The following is a 16,388-nucleotide window of genomic DNA, read 5'->3' on the forward strand; positions in this document are numbered from 1 at the left end:
CGGGTCGCAGAGACGGGCAGACTGGCCTGTGACACGTCCCAGAGACCGCGGCGGGTCGCAGAGACGGGCAGACTGGCCTGTGACACGTCCCAGAGACCGCAGAGTCTCATTAAGAGGAACATGCATACTGAGACTCGGCTTGCCGATGCGGTGGACTGCTGGGGGGTGTTTGGAAAGACTGCTATAGGCTGAAATCTGAGGCCGAAAGTGGCTTAGCCCATTGTCCTGGCTCCTTCCTTCAACATTTCTTCTCTGACATTCTTGTAATGTGTTTATGTAACAGACACAGGACGTGCAAACAAAACTCACCTTTTCTGCAGAGTAAACGCATAACAATAGCACAGTATTCACAATACTAATTATACTCAGTGCCCCAACTGAACATCAGTCATCCCTGTGTGATCTGAGCCTCTGTCTGGCCATGTCTCCATGATTATCCAATTAGATTCAATTTCCAGGGTCCATCCAGGTACCACTTCCTCTGTCTTTCTGTTCACTCCATAACCCTGGGAACCAGCCCTACAGCCCATGATGACTCAATTAATGGGTTGCCGAAATGTGTGGAAGTCATAGGCATACAGCAAATAAACCCACTCTTTTTTTTTTAAGAATGACAGCCCAGTGGGTTCAAGGATAAACTGAAATTAGCTGGCTTGCATTCCGGAATGGGGTTGCAGTCCTTTAACGGTTTGTCTGCAGATTCCACTTGAAGGGGCCTTGGTTTAAGAAAAAAAATGATACAAATAAAACTGAAAGAAAATGGCTTTGTCTGTCTGTTGGTCCATGAAGCAGTAACATTTAGAGCCTGTGCTTTACCTTCACAGAGTAGCGGCTTCTTCTCTGCATGGATCGTGGCCTTTCGGGGGTTTCCATCGCTAGGTCACCGCAGGTGCAGCTTCCCACTGGGGGCGGCATGGTTCTCGTCAGCCGTGTCCCTGGCAGGCCTGGCCATCCCAGGGTGAGTCCCTCATCCATCCGTTTCTGAAAAGCAGCACCGGCAACAACCGTTTAGACCCTAACCAGGTGGTGCTGGAGGTAATGCGTGCAAAGTCATTTACGTGAATTTTTCTCGAAAAATGGCAGTTGGACAGATTGATGAAAACTGTAAGCCCCTGCAAATATGACCTTACAACGCAAGAATGCATATTGATATTGCATGTGGTGTAAGGTGATTTCTTATTATAAATGTATTGGCTGCTTTTAATCAGCTTTTTAATGACATTTTTAATGAGATTTAACTTCTGAAAAATTTGCAACATGACCAGTTACAATTGCTCAAAATATTAATGCTCATAAAGAGAATGATCGTAGGTATCATTCCTGCTGAATTTTAAGACAAATATCAGATGTATTATTTTGTATTACTGAATACAGTTGAGTGTTATGCACAATGTGAAGCGATCTGCTTCTGCATGTGGCATAATGTGGAAGTGAGGGGCGTGTGACCGCTGGATATGCGATAAAATCTGTTTCAGACTGCTAGCTCTAATTTTCCACTTCACATATCAGCTGCTTTCTATTGACACAAATCATTTGCAAGGCCATATTATTGGCTGTTCAAACATCATTTTGCCCTGTTGTGAAAAGAATTGCTTGAAAAGCTGGTTCTCTTCGCAGAACACATGCTATTCATGGTGCAGTCATGGTCTGTGGTCTTCAAAACACACCTGTTCCTTCATGTGTTAGCGTGATTTGTGGCCAATTAGCTGCATTTTTCCAGCTTTGATAACAGTTATGGGACTTACACGAATCCAGCAAGCATTTCTGTTTGACGAATGTAATCTCACACCTATATTGTTTCACCTTTTTTTCTTCAGATGTTTTTCTAAAGTCTTATTCTCAAATTACACATTCAGTAGCACCATTAAATAACTTCCCTTCACAGCCAGACCTGTTCAACATAATTCAATAGGATTTTTTCATCTTGAGTTACAGATTGTGTCATTCGAAACCCCCGTTTTAAATCTCGGCTGGCTTCCGCATAGTTTGTTAAGGTTGGCTTCATGGGCGCTGTACCCAGACGCGTGCTCTATTCGTAAACCGTCGAGCACAAATGCGGGAAGACACCAAGCACTTTCGCAGATAGCCCAGATGCTACGTCGCGCGTCGAGAAATAAATTCATTAATTCGTTCATTCGGAGGGTGCCAAAGCAAACAGGGCGTGTTCCGAGCAAACACCTCGCAATCGCATCTGATTGAGAATAAAGAGAAGGAAGGAACTGGCAGGAAAAATGGAGAGAAAGCAGAGAAGTGCAGGGGGGAAAGAGCACTCATATCTCTGTATCTAATGTCTCAGTGCCAGAATAATCTGAAAGCACACAGGCACTCAAAAATGTACAGTCTGCTAGCTGATAGCTGCAACAAAAACATGGTGCACTTTTAAAGTTAGAAAAGGACTTCATATATATATTTATATATATATTAATATATCTTTATTATTTTATTTCGAAAGTCCATACAGATCGTCATTTCCTGTCCTATATGTTCGGCCTATAAAATGGTGGCCCTCCATATGTTTGCCAAGACAATGATTATCCAGGGCAAAAACGATGCCATGATGAGGTTTTGGGCATCCACTCATGACGAATCATGTGACTTCACGGAATAGCAGGGAATGCGGGGGTTATGGACATGGACCTGAACACCGAGACTCTGCTGTTATACTTTCAAACAGCAAGCCTGAATTTCTCCAGTAAAATATTGGGTTAGATGACTTAATTTCCTTTTATGATTATTCTGCAAAAAGAGGCACCGGCGGAAAAAACGGAATCAAAGCCCTAATGAGAACAGATCGTATCGGTGGATGCTAGCCGCTAGCTCAGAAAAGCCGGCATTCTGGCGGGACTGGAGCCAAGCACCGGAGGAGAGGATCCTGGCGAAAGCCGAGAGCCGGCAGACGCGGCGAGATCGACGGCAGTGCGCTGCCATGTTGCCGAGAAACCTGCCAGCATTCCCATCTGATGCCATCGGCGGATCAGGCGCCCTCTCCTCACCCTTCCTCAGGCCCGGCTTTGAAGACTGGGCCCCCCACTGGGTACAAACACAAGGCCTCAGGATGGGCAGCAGTCAGCCTGTAAATCTGGGGGGGGGGGGGGGGCAAATAAACCCAACTGGTAGGCCAACAAGGGATGCCCTCTCCCCCACTTATCTTAATACGAGTCATGGGGAACCACCTGAGCTTCTGTGTTGTGCCGACTCCTTAGAACAGTATTTCCCAACCCGATCCTCGGGGCCCCACAGACAGTTTACATTTTTGCACCCTCTACCAGGAGCTGGGAGGGAGCAAAAATGTGGTCTGTCTGGTCCCCATGGACCGGCTTGGGAAACACTGGCTTAGATGGATCCAGCGACTCTCTCGTTACCCATACAGAAGAAAACAGAAAAATCCGTAAGTTTGTTTATCGCTTCCATTTCTGAGTGTTAAGCTGCTTAAGTTGATGGAAATATAGTCATGTTAAATCTCATGCATATTCAGGTTATCTGTGTACCCAACCATTTTCTATACCCGCTTGCCCTATGCAGGGTCGCTATGGGCACAAGGCAGAAGGCAGGAAATAACCTAGGACGGGTCACCAACCCATCTCAGGGCAATATTTGTGTTATTATCTGAATATTTTTATACAATTATATAATAGAATACCCTGAACAGGGTGACAGTGAGCATGGAGGCTAATCTAGGAAGTACCGGGCACAAAGTAGGGGGCAGCCTGCAGGGAGTTAGACAGGGCCCCAGTCTGCGCAGGGAGTTAGACAGGGCCCCAGTCTGCGCAGGGAGTTAGACAGGGCCCCAGTCTGCGCAGGGAGTTAGACAGGGCCCCAGTCTGCGCAGGGAGTTAGACAGGGCCACGGCCTGCGCAGGGAGTTAGACAGGGCCCCAGTCTGCGCAGGGAGTTAGACAGGGCCCCAGTCTGCATAGGGAGTTAGACAGGGCCATGGCCTGCGCAGGGAGTTAGACAGGGCTCCAGTCTGCACAGGGAGTTAGACAGGGCCCCAGTCTGCACAGGGAGTTAGACAGGGCTCCAGTCTGCACAGGGAGTTAGACAGGGCCCCAGTCTGCACAGGGAGTTAGACAGGGCCCCAGTCTGCACAGGGAGTTAGACAGGGCCACGGCCTGCGCAGGGAGTTAGACAGGGCCACGACCTGCGCAGGGAGTTAGACAGGGCCCCGGCCTGCGTAGGGAGTTAGACAGGGCCCCGGTCTGCGCAGGGAGTTAGACAGGGCCCCGGCCTGCGTAGGGAGTTAGACAGGGCCCCGGTCTGCGCAGGGAGTTAGACAGCGCCACGGCCTGCACAGGGTGGCAGTTACTGGGGACACATACATTCGATGGGAAATATGCCTGACTGATTTTTTTTTCTATTTTGTATTTTGAGTTTTGTTTTGTGTTTTGTATTTATATTTGTTTTTGCATTTGTATTTTCACTTTTGATTTTTGAGCTCAAAGGAAGATCAAGTTCGTTTAGTTTTTTAACTTGATAACTTAGGCTTCAGCCTACATCTTTCCAGTTTTCAGACAGTGTTGGATTTTATTTGCATGAATATGGTCTTGTAATACTGTACGTGGAATCCGTTATCACGATTTTGATGTCATTATAAAAAAGAACCGGAACAAACAAACAAATGGACAAACAAATAAATAGACAAACAGACAAAGAAACAAACAAATAAAACATGTCTTTCAATTGTAGGAGGAAACCAGAGCATCTCGAGGAAACCCACGCAGCACAGGGAGAACTCCCAACACATAAGAAATGGCATGTGAGCCCACAAAACCTGAAGGTATAAGGCAGCGATCTGCTGAGTCACCATTAAGAAAATGTACAAGCAGTCAAGTTATACTGAATGCATATTTTCTCTGATTATATAATAGAATAGTTTTTCACCAATATTTATTGCTAATAATTATATAATTGCCAGTGATTTGTATCAATTTAGACCAAGGGAGCATTTTGTGGTTGGATGATTAAAATATCACATATTAAGCAGAGGACCAAAGGAGAGGACTGCCCTCCACTATGCAAAGCAGCTCGAAACTGCATGACAATTGCAGTTGACAATATAGCAGCAGTTATTTTATGAGAAGGTGGGCGGGGCCTGTGACTGATTGGCAATGTTGGCAGCAAACCAGAGATCTAGGGCTTGATAAGCGATGCAGAGATGGCAGTCATGGGGGATTGAATGTTTGCTGTGCTGCTTTTCATAGAGCAATCAGCAGCCGGAGCCCTAACAATGCCAAAGCACTAATCAGTCATTGACATATTGATATGCATTCATATTGTACAAAGTCGCATGAAGGCTATTACATTAGCACAAACAACCACATTGTACATTAAGACCAGCAGCACTTTCCAATTCATTCTAATTAAATTCATGTGACCTGACAGAGACTTGGGTACTATATCTTTGAAAAAATAACTGAAAGCAGTCTGTAGCTTGTAAATAAGGACTTTATAAACAAAGTCCTTTACACTTCTCATGTGAGTTATTTAGCAGTTATGAGGCTTATTTTAGTTTTGGTCCACATATTTTTATGGTTATTTATACATATTTGTTATGTTTTCAGTACTTATAGCTTTTATTATAATAATTCAGGCTGTAGAGTTGAGATTTGTGAAGATCTCAAGTGCTTTTTTTGTTCAAAATGTTCAAATGATTAAAGTTGTGAAAGAAAAAATAAATGCTGAATTTATAAGGTTTCACATAAAACTTTTTCTTCCAAATTCTTATACTGGGAAAGGTAACGACAGTGAAGAAAACAGCAATGAGCTGAACTGCAAACGAGGAGGCATATAGCTTATGATTTGCGTTTTATTTGTGTAGCAGACACGTCTGTCTAAAGCCGCGTCCATTTTTTGAGAAAGCAAGGTCAGTCTGTCGGCAAAGCAGATGGGTGTTAAGGACCTTACTCAACTGCCCAGTGGTGACATCACCCTGCTATGTACAGGATTTGAACCAGTAGCCTTCCCACCGTGGAGTCAGTATACTGACCCACTGAGCCACACTATGTATATAATGTAAATCAAATGCTAAAAATTATACTTAAGACTATATTTATATATGTTGTTTTATCAACAGGCTAAAAAATAAACATGTATTTAACGGTTGACTATCGCCATAACGTCATGCTCGCACAAGAGCTGTGACTGTGATCGAGTGCCGGCCTACGTGCTCTTGGAAACGCACGCGTCCTACTTGGCTATCAGGTGGGGCAATAAAGGCAGAGTTCATACAAAGTCTGCCCACAACAGCATCTACAGGGCCTGGTTGGCGTTGATAGGACTGGCTGGCATTTCCTGACACTCAAAGGCTACAACCAGGATCCCGCTTAGAGCAGCTCGTGCAGCAGGGCGCCGCTACCTCTGGAGGATTCAAGGACGTGCAGCACCATAAAAGGACGGCCTGGTGTGGGCGTGGTGCCTGTGAAGCGCCACACGGGGGCGCCGTAACATGGGGCGCCCGATGATGTCACTGCTTGTTTTGCACACTCAGCACCTTGCAGTCATAAAGTAAGCCTGCACTCTCTCGTGAACTTTCAGTGAGTTATTACCTCAAGCCAGTCAGCGACCCTGGCTCACGAGTCACGAGGTATGCTGGCTTTCACTGGCAATTACTCAGCCTGGAGAGAGATGCTGAAATAAAGGTAACCTGAAAGCTGTAATTACAGATTTATTTCCTATTTGTGGCTGGATTTGGAGGACAATATTTTTGCTTTTCTCTCGGTTTATTTGTCATTTTTAGCCCTTGCACAGGGCTAAATTACAAGTAATTTAAGGATTGATTATGATCAAATAATGAACATGATTCAATATGGCAACATATTTGAATGTCAAAGATTGTTTACGATATGTATTGGATGATGAACTACTTAATTAAGTAGACTGGAGTAAAGACTACCGTGCTCTGCCTTTTCCCTGCTGAAGACCCCTGATTTCTCGGCAGCGCTACACATCATTCATGCAAGACCAAAAGAGCAGCTCGCTGAATCACATATGTGTCTCTTCCAACAACATACTGGAAAACAGCCGATTGAAATTTATGCATAATGAGGGGCAGCTTCATGCCGGGCATCAAGAGATCTACCCGCTCCCACTGCAAATGCGGGAATATCATTATAATAGCATTTGAATGCCATTACGCTGCCCATTCGTTTCGCTCCCTTTTGTCTCTGCATGTTGATCTGCACTCAATCTGAATAATTTATACATTCAAAGAGATTGTTAAGTCAGGCATGCTTATAAAAATGCACATGTGCCTGCTCCAGGTGGCTGCTCACCTCCAGGGTCACGGGTTTGAATATGGCTCTGCGTGCGTGTGCCCCATTAGCCCACCGGACTGGGGGGGGGGGGGGCTTAGCGCCATGCACTGTAGGATCCCCACTGGCGTCAATAAGTCAGAAGGGCTTTGTTTATCCTCTACAACATATGACATCATTATTCAGACCAGCAAGTTCTCCATGTTGTGGAAGTAATTATGTTCAGCTAGCTAATTCGTAGTCAGTGACTAAATAAATGAATGAATGAATGGATGAATGAATGATTGAATGAATGAATGAATTAATGAATGAATGATAGTATACAGGAAAAGCCTTATTCCTCAACAAATCTCCACTTTCCACTAACATCTGTACACATTTGGAATGAAGTAGCCTGTAAATGTCATTCAACTAAAGACAGGTTACAAGGATTTGGACATTGAAAGTTCTCTGAAGTCATAAATGGAAGCCCGCAAATCTTACAGCAGGGCCAAAGCTAGGAGGGGGATGAATATTCTTACTGCCTAAAGAAGCAATAAAGACTTTCAGGGACTGATATACTGTATGTGTATATATATATATATTTATACACACACACAGTGATCCCCGGCCTATCGCGGAAGTTACGTTCCAGACCCAGGTGAACCGCGATATAGCGGGGGATCACTGTTTTATGGCTGGTAGATGTGAATGCAAGACAAATATGGCTTTTTGTGACATGCATCCCCGCAGATAAATACTTCTTGGGGCACCAGGATTTCCTGAGAAATGAAATTCAAGAATACCGGCACATATTAACAATAGCATAAAACAGAAATGTCATTACTAATCTGCACTGATATCCTCATAATTAATGATATCCTCATGATTAATGATATCATAATTAACGATATCCTCATGATTAACGATATCCTCATGAAAAAACAAAATTGCCCTTTTGCATTTTTACTATGTATTTGTGCCCCATTCATAAATTTCTCCAAACTGTGAATTTGCTAATTTGGGGGTCCCATTATTCCTTTATTTAAATGAGCTTTGATATTAAAATAAAAGATTTAAGCATTTCCTAAATAAAGTTTACAACAAAGACTTGAAGTGTTTTCTGTTATCCACATACTATGCTTATGTCAACATGAAGTATCTCAACAATCGTATTACCCTTTGCACACCTATTTTCTATAAAACAATAAATTTTGAAAATGATTATGTGATCTTCAAATGTTTTTTCCCCCATTCATTCCAAGTTATATAACTTGGAATATACACTGCTCAAAAAAATTAAAGGAACACTTTTTAATCAGAGTATAGCATAAAGTCAATTAAATTTCTGGGATATTGACATGGTCAGTTAAGTAGCAGAGGGGGTTGTTAATCTGCTTTGGTGTTAATGAAATTAACAACAGGTGCACTAGAGGGGCAAGCATGACAATGCCCAGCCTCATGTGGCGAGAGTATGCAGGCAGTTCCTGGAGGATGAAGGAATGGATACCGTTGACTGGCCCCCATGCTCGCCTGACCTAAATCCAACAGAACACCTCTGGGACATTATGTTTCAGTCCATCCGACGGCGACAGGTTGCACCTCAGACCGTCCAGGAGCTCAGTGATGCCCTGGAACAGATCAGGGAGGAGATCCCCCAGGACACTATCTGTTGTCTCATTAGGAGGATGCCCCGACATTGTCAGGCATGCATACAAGCACGTGGGGGCCATACAAACTACTGAGTACGATTTTCAGTTGCTGCAATGAAACTTCGGCAAAATGGACCAGTCTGCCGCATCATTTTTTCACTTTGATTTTTGGGGTGTCTTTGACTTCAGCCCTTTGTAGGTTGATAATTTTCATTTCCGTCAAACAATGTGGCATCCTTTCATTCCTAACACATTACCTAGTCCATATCAGTATAGATATCCAGCATGATTTTTTTCCCATTGAGATCTGATGTGTTTTCAAAGTGTTCCTTTAATTTTTTTGAGCAGTGTATAACTCATTAAAATAATGTTTATTAATTTGTTTAGTGTAATAAAATAGTAAAGGTTTTTTTATTCTAACCTAAAAATATATATATATTTTTTAATCATAACATTCCAATCTAAAATAATGTTATATAATTTAAAATATTGATTAATAACAGGTAATATATAAACTATGTGAACTTTTAAAAATATGCTGTGGTTCAGTGGTTAACACTGCTGCCTCACATCTCCAGGGCCTGGGCTCTTCATGTGTGGAGTTAATGTTAGGGTTTGAGTGTTAGTGTTAGGGTTAGAGTGTTAGTGTTAGGGTTAGAGTGTGTTTCTTCCTGTGTCATTGTGAGGTTTTCTCCAGGTTCTCCACAGTCAGGTGAACTGGAGTTGCCATACTGTCTGTAGGTGTGACTGGTGTGTGCCATCCTTATCTCACATAGGACATTGATATACCCATTTGCTTTAATTTCCTCCAACTATTTTCTTACTATTAAATTGATAAACCTTTGAGTCTTTCTCATGGAATGACCCTGTCACACCCCGATCGTGCCGATCCTCCTGTGCAACGCCCCCCTCGTTAACCTCATGTGGATTCCCAGTGTTTATCAGCAATTTTGAGTTGGCTTCGTTAGTTTGGTGTATTTAAGTCCACGTCAGAGTTTGTTTCACTAGTTGTAGTAGTCATTGTAGTGTTATGACGTTTTCTGTCTTGTCTGCCTGTCCGAATGTCGATTAAAACCCATACTCCCGATTCCTCGTCATCCTCGCCTGCTTCCTTGGTCCGTGCTCGGCATGGTCATGACAGAATGACAGAACTCCCTTTTTTTTATTTTTTTTTTTTTTTATATTTAAAAAAAAAAAAATGACAGAACTCCCTGAGAAGACGAGGTAATATATTGGCTGGAGCAGCCCGAAGTCAGGGACGATCCTGGGCTTTGGGCCCTAGCGCACCGAGGCCGTCCCTACCCGGAAACGCGAATCTCGCTGAGGAGGTGCGCTCCATGGTACGGCAGCTTCGGGAAGGAGCCGCCGAGTCCATGATGACACGGGTTGCTGTGGACAGCGGACTGCCAGACGGCTTCCTGCACGAAGCGCGCCCAACTCCGCTTCCCTCAGCACGGAGGAAAAAGCGGAGGTACCGACGACGGGAGGATGCACCAGAGGTCCTCCAGGGAGACGTCGCGGTCTCCGCTACCTTGCCTCCGTGGAATCGGAAAAATCCCGTTCCGATTCTTAATCCGGTGGTGTTTAAGCCAGACACCACCGCCGTCTCGCCCCGACTGACGCCTGTAATCCATAGTTCCCCTGCCTGCAGTTTCGTCACCGCAGTGAGATCCTGGCCAATCGGTTTTTTACCCTGCAGGGCCTGTTCTGGCGAGTGATGGGGGAGTCAATGATGAGAGACTCCCCTGAGGCAGTTTTGGTCCTGGAACAGCTGCGGAGGGAGTTTGCTGCCATCACCCCCGAATCCCCACTCTAGCAGCTGGCCTTAGCAGAGGAGACCCTGAGGAAGCTGCTCTGCTTGAGGTCGGAGCAGGCTTCCCCAGCAGGGGACATCTTGCCCGCACCCGGGACGCAACCCCTTACTGCGTTGCCCAAGGTTCCCATGCCGGCTGTTCCCACAGTGCCCCCCGTGGTTCCTGCGCTGGCTGTGCCTACAGCTTCGCCCCCTGAGATTCCCATGGGTCCTGCAGCTTTGCTCCCTGAGGTACCCGTGGTTCCTGCTTCATCCCCCGTGGTTCCTGCTTCATCCCCCGTGGTTCCTGCTTCATCCCCCGTGGTTCCTGCTTCATCCCCCTTGGTCCCTGCTGCACCCGAGACGACACCCCCCGTGGTCCCTGCTGTGCCTGAGACGATGCCCCCCTTGGTCCCTGTCCCCGAGGAGGTCCCGGACTGTCGGGCCGACGCTCCTTCCTCCATAGTGGAGTTGGAGGGGGAGCTTGAGTGGGACCCCTCGGAGATCTCCCTAACCTCCCCAGTGACTTCCCCCGTGACCACCCCAGTGACTGCTCTACCGCCTCCTTCACAGCAGGGCAGATCCCGGCCAGGGCCCCACATCTCAGTCTCCCGGAAAGGGAGGGGACGCCAGGGCCGGGTTCCCTACGGCTCCCCGTTTTCCCCCCCCTTTGCCTCCTTGCCCCCTGCCTTTGTGCCCCCTGTGTTTGCTCCCTGTCCCTCTGTGCCTTTCGGTCCCTTTGTGTCCCCTGTGTCTGCTCCTTGTCCTCCTGTTTCTCCTTCGTTCACTCCTGGTCCCTTTGTTCCTCCCGTTGGTGTTCCCTCTGTGTCCCCTGTGTTGGTGCCCCCGTGCCTGTTTGCTTTTCCCGTCGTCTGTTGGTGGTTATCTGAGTTGCTGTCTCTGTGTCTGTTCTGCATGTCTGTCTTGTTCCCTGTGCGCCGTTGAGTTTTTTTTTTTTTTGCTTTTGTTTTCCAGGTCCTGTGTCCCCGGTCTCGTTCCTCCGCTCCCCTGGGGCGCGCCCGGTGTGCGCGTCTTTGCTGGGGGTTCTATCACACCCCGATTGTGCCGATCCTCCTGTGCCACGCCCCCATCGTTAACCTCATGTTGATTCCCAGTGTTTATCAGCTGTTTTGAGTTGTCTTCGTTAGTTTGGTGTATTTAAGTCCACGTCAGAGTTTGTTTCGCTAGTTCTGTCATTGTAGTGTTATGACGTTTTCTGTCTTGTCTGCCTGTCTGAATGTTGATTAAAACCCATACTCCCGATTCCTCGTCTTCCTCGCCTGCTTCCTTGGTCCGTGCTCAGCACGATCATGACAGACCCACTTTCTCTAAGAGTGAACTTTCAGACACTCAGTCCCAGAGTGAGACAGACAGATGAGGGTTAATGTTGCCCTGTCTGCGGTGATTCTTCCTTCATTGGCGCTGTCCCTATTACGGAAGCCAGACTTGGGGCCCTGTTGTTAAAATTCACATATTACATTTTGCCCATGGACAGGTTCATGCTGTTCATGTGTTACTCCCATCTGTACTCATTACAGATAAAAAAAAAAAACATACACTCACCAGAGCGATGAGTCCGAGGCAGGAGTTACAGGCTCAGATAGCAATAAAACGCAGTAACCAAATGTTAAATTGTTGCTGCTAACCACTTAATAGCTCTTATTTATTTCATCTGGTGGACTCTCAATATAGGCAGTAAAATTCTCTAGAAAGATTAATTGCATCAAAGAGATGTGAAGTATACCTTTCCATTTGTGAGCATAAATAACCAATCTTAAGACTGTGTGGAAAATGTTTCCATTAAAAATGTCTATTGCTACCAGTAAAAAATGGAATACTGAGCATTGGTATCCAGCAGCCCCAAATCCTGAAATTAATCCCAGAAATTTGAGCATGGAATTCAGATAAAGCACTTCCTGGAATTGCAAGTTGTTTTAATGAGACCATTTGAGATAGGAGCTGTTAAAATCCCACATAGATATATTGGTTATGTGCAGCAGTATCAGTCTTTCAAAGAGTCTGATTTTTCTGGAGAAATTCAAACAGCATGTGACTCTTTCGTGATGGAGTCTGAAGGTGTCGGGTAGGAGGAACAGTAGCAGCAGGAAGTAAACCACCCACGACACCTACATAGGGGAGTCTCAGAAAACGCCCCCAAATCTCCATCTGTGAATGACAAAAGTCCCGCTTTGATCATAAGAATCCTCTGTTTCTGACAAAATCCAGAAGGCATTAAGTGTTCCTCGTACAAACTGACCAAATATATTTTTTTTTCCAAAGGAGAGGATAAACTATTTATTGGGTTTCACAAGCTGAAAAAAAACACCCAGAAAACAGGTTAATAATTGAAAAGGCCTGTGAGCAGTTAGTAAGGAAGGGATTGATTTAACAGGAGCACGATGCAGCCAGAACTGCGAGAGTCAACTGGCACTGAGAGACAGAGAGGTCAAGTGAAATATAATCCAGAGGTCTGTGTCGAAGAAGAAGGAAGGTGGTGCTGTCTGTAGACACCTGCTTGGGGGGGGGGGGGGGGGGGGGGCGGGGGTGTTGAGTCTGACCTGAAGAAACCAACAGCAGAGTGGAAGCTAAGACAGATGGATGTCTCTTAAAGCGAGTCTCAGCGCTGGGTCGGTCTGCCGGAAATGCTTTCATGTACAACACACCTCCAAAGGCGCTTTCCAGACACGTTTCGCTAAAATCCCTGGGCCACCATCATGGTATTTGAGAAGACGAGGTCAAGCGAGCCAGAAGACCGAAATCCGGGCCGCCTTTCTCAGTACTGATCAATGAGAGGGTTAGCAGCATGTTCAAGCCAGTCAGACCCAACACGACGCAAAGCCTGGGAGCAGACGGTGAAGCGTGTGTGTGTATATCTGTGTGTGTGCGTGTATATGTGTGTGTGTGTGTGCGCCAGGATCTGTACAAACACATCAATACACCCCCTGCAGGTTCAACACGCCCACCCACTCCAGGTCAGCTAGCGTGTAGCTGCCAAACACCTCAACGTAAGCACTGCTTTACATGTAACTATCGTTTGATGCACACAGGTCTGGAAATGAGACCAGAGAAGCTCCAAAATATCAGCAGTGCTACACCAGACAGTCCTACGTCTTGACGAGATTCAAATGTGTCACGCAAAAAGGTAAAACGCTATGACATGGAAGAGAGGAAATCGACAATGACAGAGGTCTGTACTCCTCTTTACGCTACATGTGTGGGTGGCACAGGGCTCAGTGATGCACTGTTGCCTCGCATCTCACATTGGGGGGTTTTCACCTCTACCTTGCGTTTGCGTGTTCGGATTTTTGTGTGTTCTGAGTCGTGTGGGAATGCTCCAGACACAGCAGTGCAAATACATGTTCGGCTAATTGGCATCTCCCAATCGCCCTTGGTGTGTGATTATGTGTACGGACCTGCACCCCAGCCAAGGTGAACACTAGTCTTACTCTCATGCTGGGATCAGCTCCAAGCCCCTTCATAACCCTGATCAGAATAAGTGGTTAGAAGATGGATGGATATATATTCAATATTCAAAATGGCCATTTCTTCCCCCTCCGTCCACATAACTAATCCCATTGCCAGACATGTCTCTCTGATCTCTGTTGACTCACTGCTGCTTTTAACGATAAGATTTCCAGAAAGAAAACCTCTTGGTGACTCAAACAACTTCTTACTAAAACTCCTCTGGAAAAGACAGAACCTCCGTCAAATGTCTTTGAACTGTATTTGTGAGCAAATGGACAGAGTAAGCCGGGGAGTTATGATATCGTACTTCTTAATATAGGCATATGCTGATTTTCCTGTCACAGTTTGGCATGTTTTGTGAAGTAAATTCATATTGCTTCAAACTCGTTGTCGGTATGTACACCATGCTGTTTATCATTTGAGCAATAGAATTTAATTTTAAAAAAATGTACTGTGTCATATTTTCAGCTGCCCAATAAACTTGTTTACTCAAATAGCAATATATTTGGTAAGGGTCCTCCACATTCGGTATTTAAAAAAATGCTATCATATGTTATTGTCGACTATGGGCATAACCTGAACGATGCAAAGAAAAGCAAGTAAAAAAAAATAAATATATATATATATATATATATATATATATATATATATATATATATATATATATATATATATATATATTCTGGTGATCAGTAGATACTTAATGTTAAAAATCACAGATAAGCCAAATTTCCATTATGTCAATTACTTTTAGAGTTTATTTAATTGGTGCAGAGGCAAGAACAGAATGAACACATATTAAAACAGTTGACATTGGGAGTGGACAAAGCAACAGACCTGATTATAGATTAATTAGCAGTAGGGCCTCCGTTTCCCTCCAGAAGAGCTTCAGTCCTTCTTAGAGCGCTGTCCTGAACTGTGTCTACTGGGATACCAGACCGTTCTTTTACAAAGAAAAGCCTGCATGTCTTTGAGGGATGAATGAGGCGGAAATCCACTGCACACTCTGTGCTCCAGAACTCTCCATAAATGTTCAATGATCAGTGATCAGTGAGGCCGTGGACAGTTTTGCATCTCATCTCGGTGTTCATGAAGCCGCTCTTGAATTCCTTTGTCAGTGTTGATTGGGGAGTTATCACCTTGAAATATGGGAAGATTGTGAGGGACCAGTGTTTACACTACCGGGTGCAGCCGGTCCTGTAATAGAGCTTCTTGTTCCTCGGCCATCATGCAACCATCCAGAGAAATCATTAGACTGGATTCTATGCAATTGATTAGATTTCATGTCATTAGACCTAATTACTGCTTTGCCATGCCATTACAGATACCCCCTCCCTCCATTTTGCAGTCAGCACCAATCAATGTCGGTCGATGATATATTTTGGATTTCTCCAAATATAATCTTGTCTAGATGCAGGAAGAAGGGTGACTCATCAGACCATACCTGTTTTTTTCCATTGCTCAAAGGCTCAGGTTCTGTGCAGCTTACATCGGCTTATCCATCTGTGTGCAGCAACCTTGGACGGAAGCAGGTTCTCAAGCTGGCAGTTTTGTGAAGCTCACAATGCATAATTTTTTGCTGAGACTGGGTCACAGAGGTGCTGATTCGGTTCTGTGGTAATTTTAGATCTGTGCTTTTGTGCGGTTTAGCAGCTGTTAGGGTCCACCTATCGCTGTCAGTGAGCTTCGACTTGCGATCAAGCTTCCTTCCTGCCGATGCATGTGTCCACGTTGGCTGTACACGTTCTGATTTCTCCTGACACATTAAATAATCATGCACTTCTGACTAATGAATCAGGTGCCGTGACTTAGACCTCTCAGGAACTGTTGGTTTCTTCATGTTGCTCTGAAAACTCACATATCAAATTGCTGATCATCAGACCTCTTATATAACTGACACATAGTTGGCAGTCTCTGGCTCCCTTCAACTAAGGGCACAAAACAAAAAAGCACCATATTTTCTTAAATTACACAATAATTATGGCTGTAATTTTTGTATATTCATTCATTCTCGGAACTACTTAAATTACAGGAGGGTCAGATATGTGAATATGGTAAAACTGTGTTCCACGTTCTGTGACTGACATCACTCAGTACAATGGGGGGCGGCGCCAAGTACAATGGGGGGGCGGCCAATCCGATTCTACCACTGCTTAATTGGGATTCAGTCTAATATGACACCTCTGTAGCTGTGTTTGTGATTGATTCAATGACTTGTTCATTTCTCTTATTTTGTCTGCCACCTGTTTTT

At 44.9% G+C, this 16,388-nt stretch overlaps 1 protein-coding gene across 1 annotated transcript in view; it reads right to left on the reverse strand.

Moving 5' to 3' along the window:
* axin1 (axin 1) overlaps positions 1–16,388 on the reverse strand; it is a 62,071-nt gene that overhangs the window by 35,168 nt on the left and 10,515 nt on the right. Inside the window, exon 2 of the mRNA XM_023798595.2 lies at positions 817–981. The gene's annotated coding sequence lies outside the window, so the exon portion shown is untranslated. The remainder of the gene's footprint in view (positions 1–816; positions 982–16,388) is intronic.

Source organism: Paramormyrops kingsleyae, chromosome 22 (genome assembly GCF_048594095.1).
Source record: "Paramormyrops kingsleyae isolate MSU_618 chromosome 22, PKINGS_0.4, whole genome shotgun sequence".
Classification (NCBI taxonomy): domain Eukaryota; kingdom Metazoa; phylum Chordata; class Actinopteri; order Osteoglossiformes; family Mormyridae; genus Paramormyrops; species Paramormyrops kingsleyae.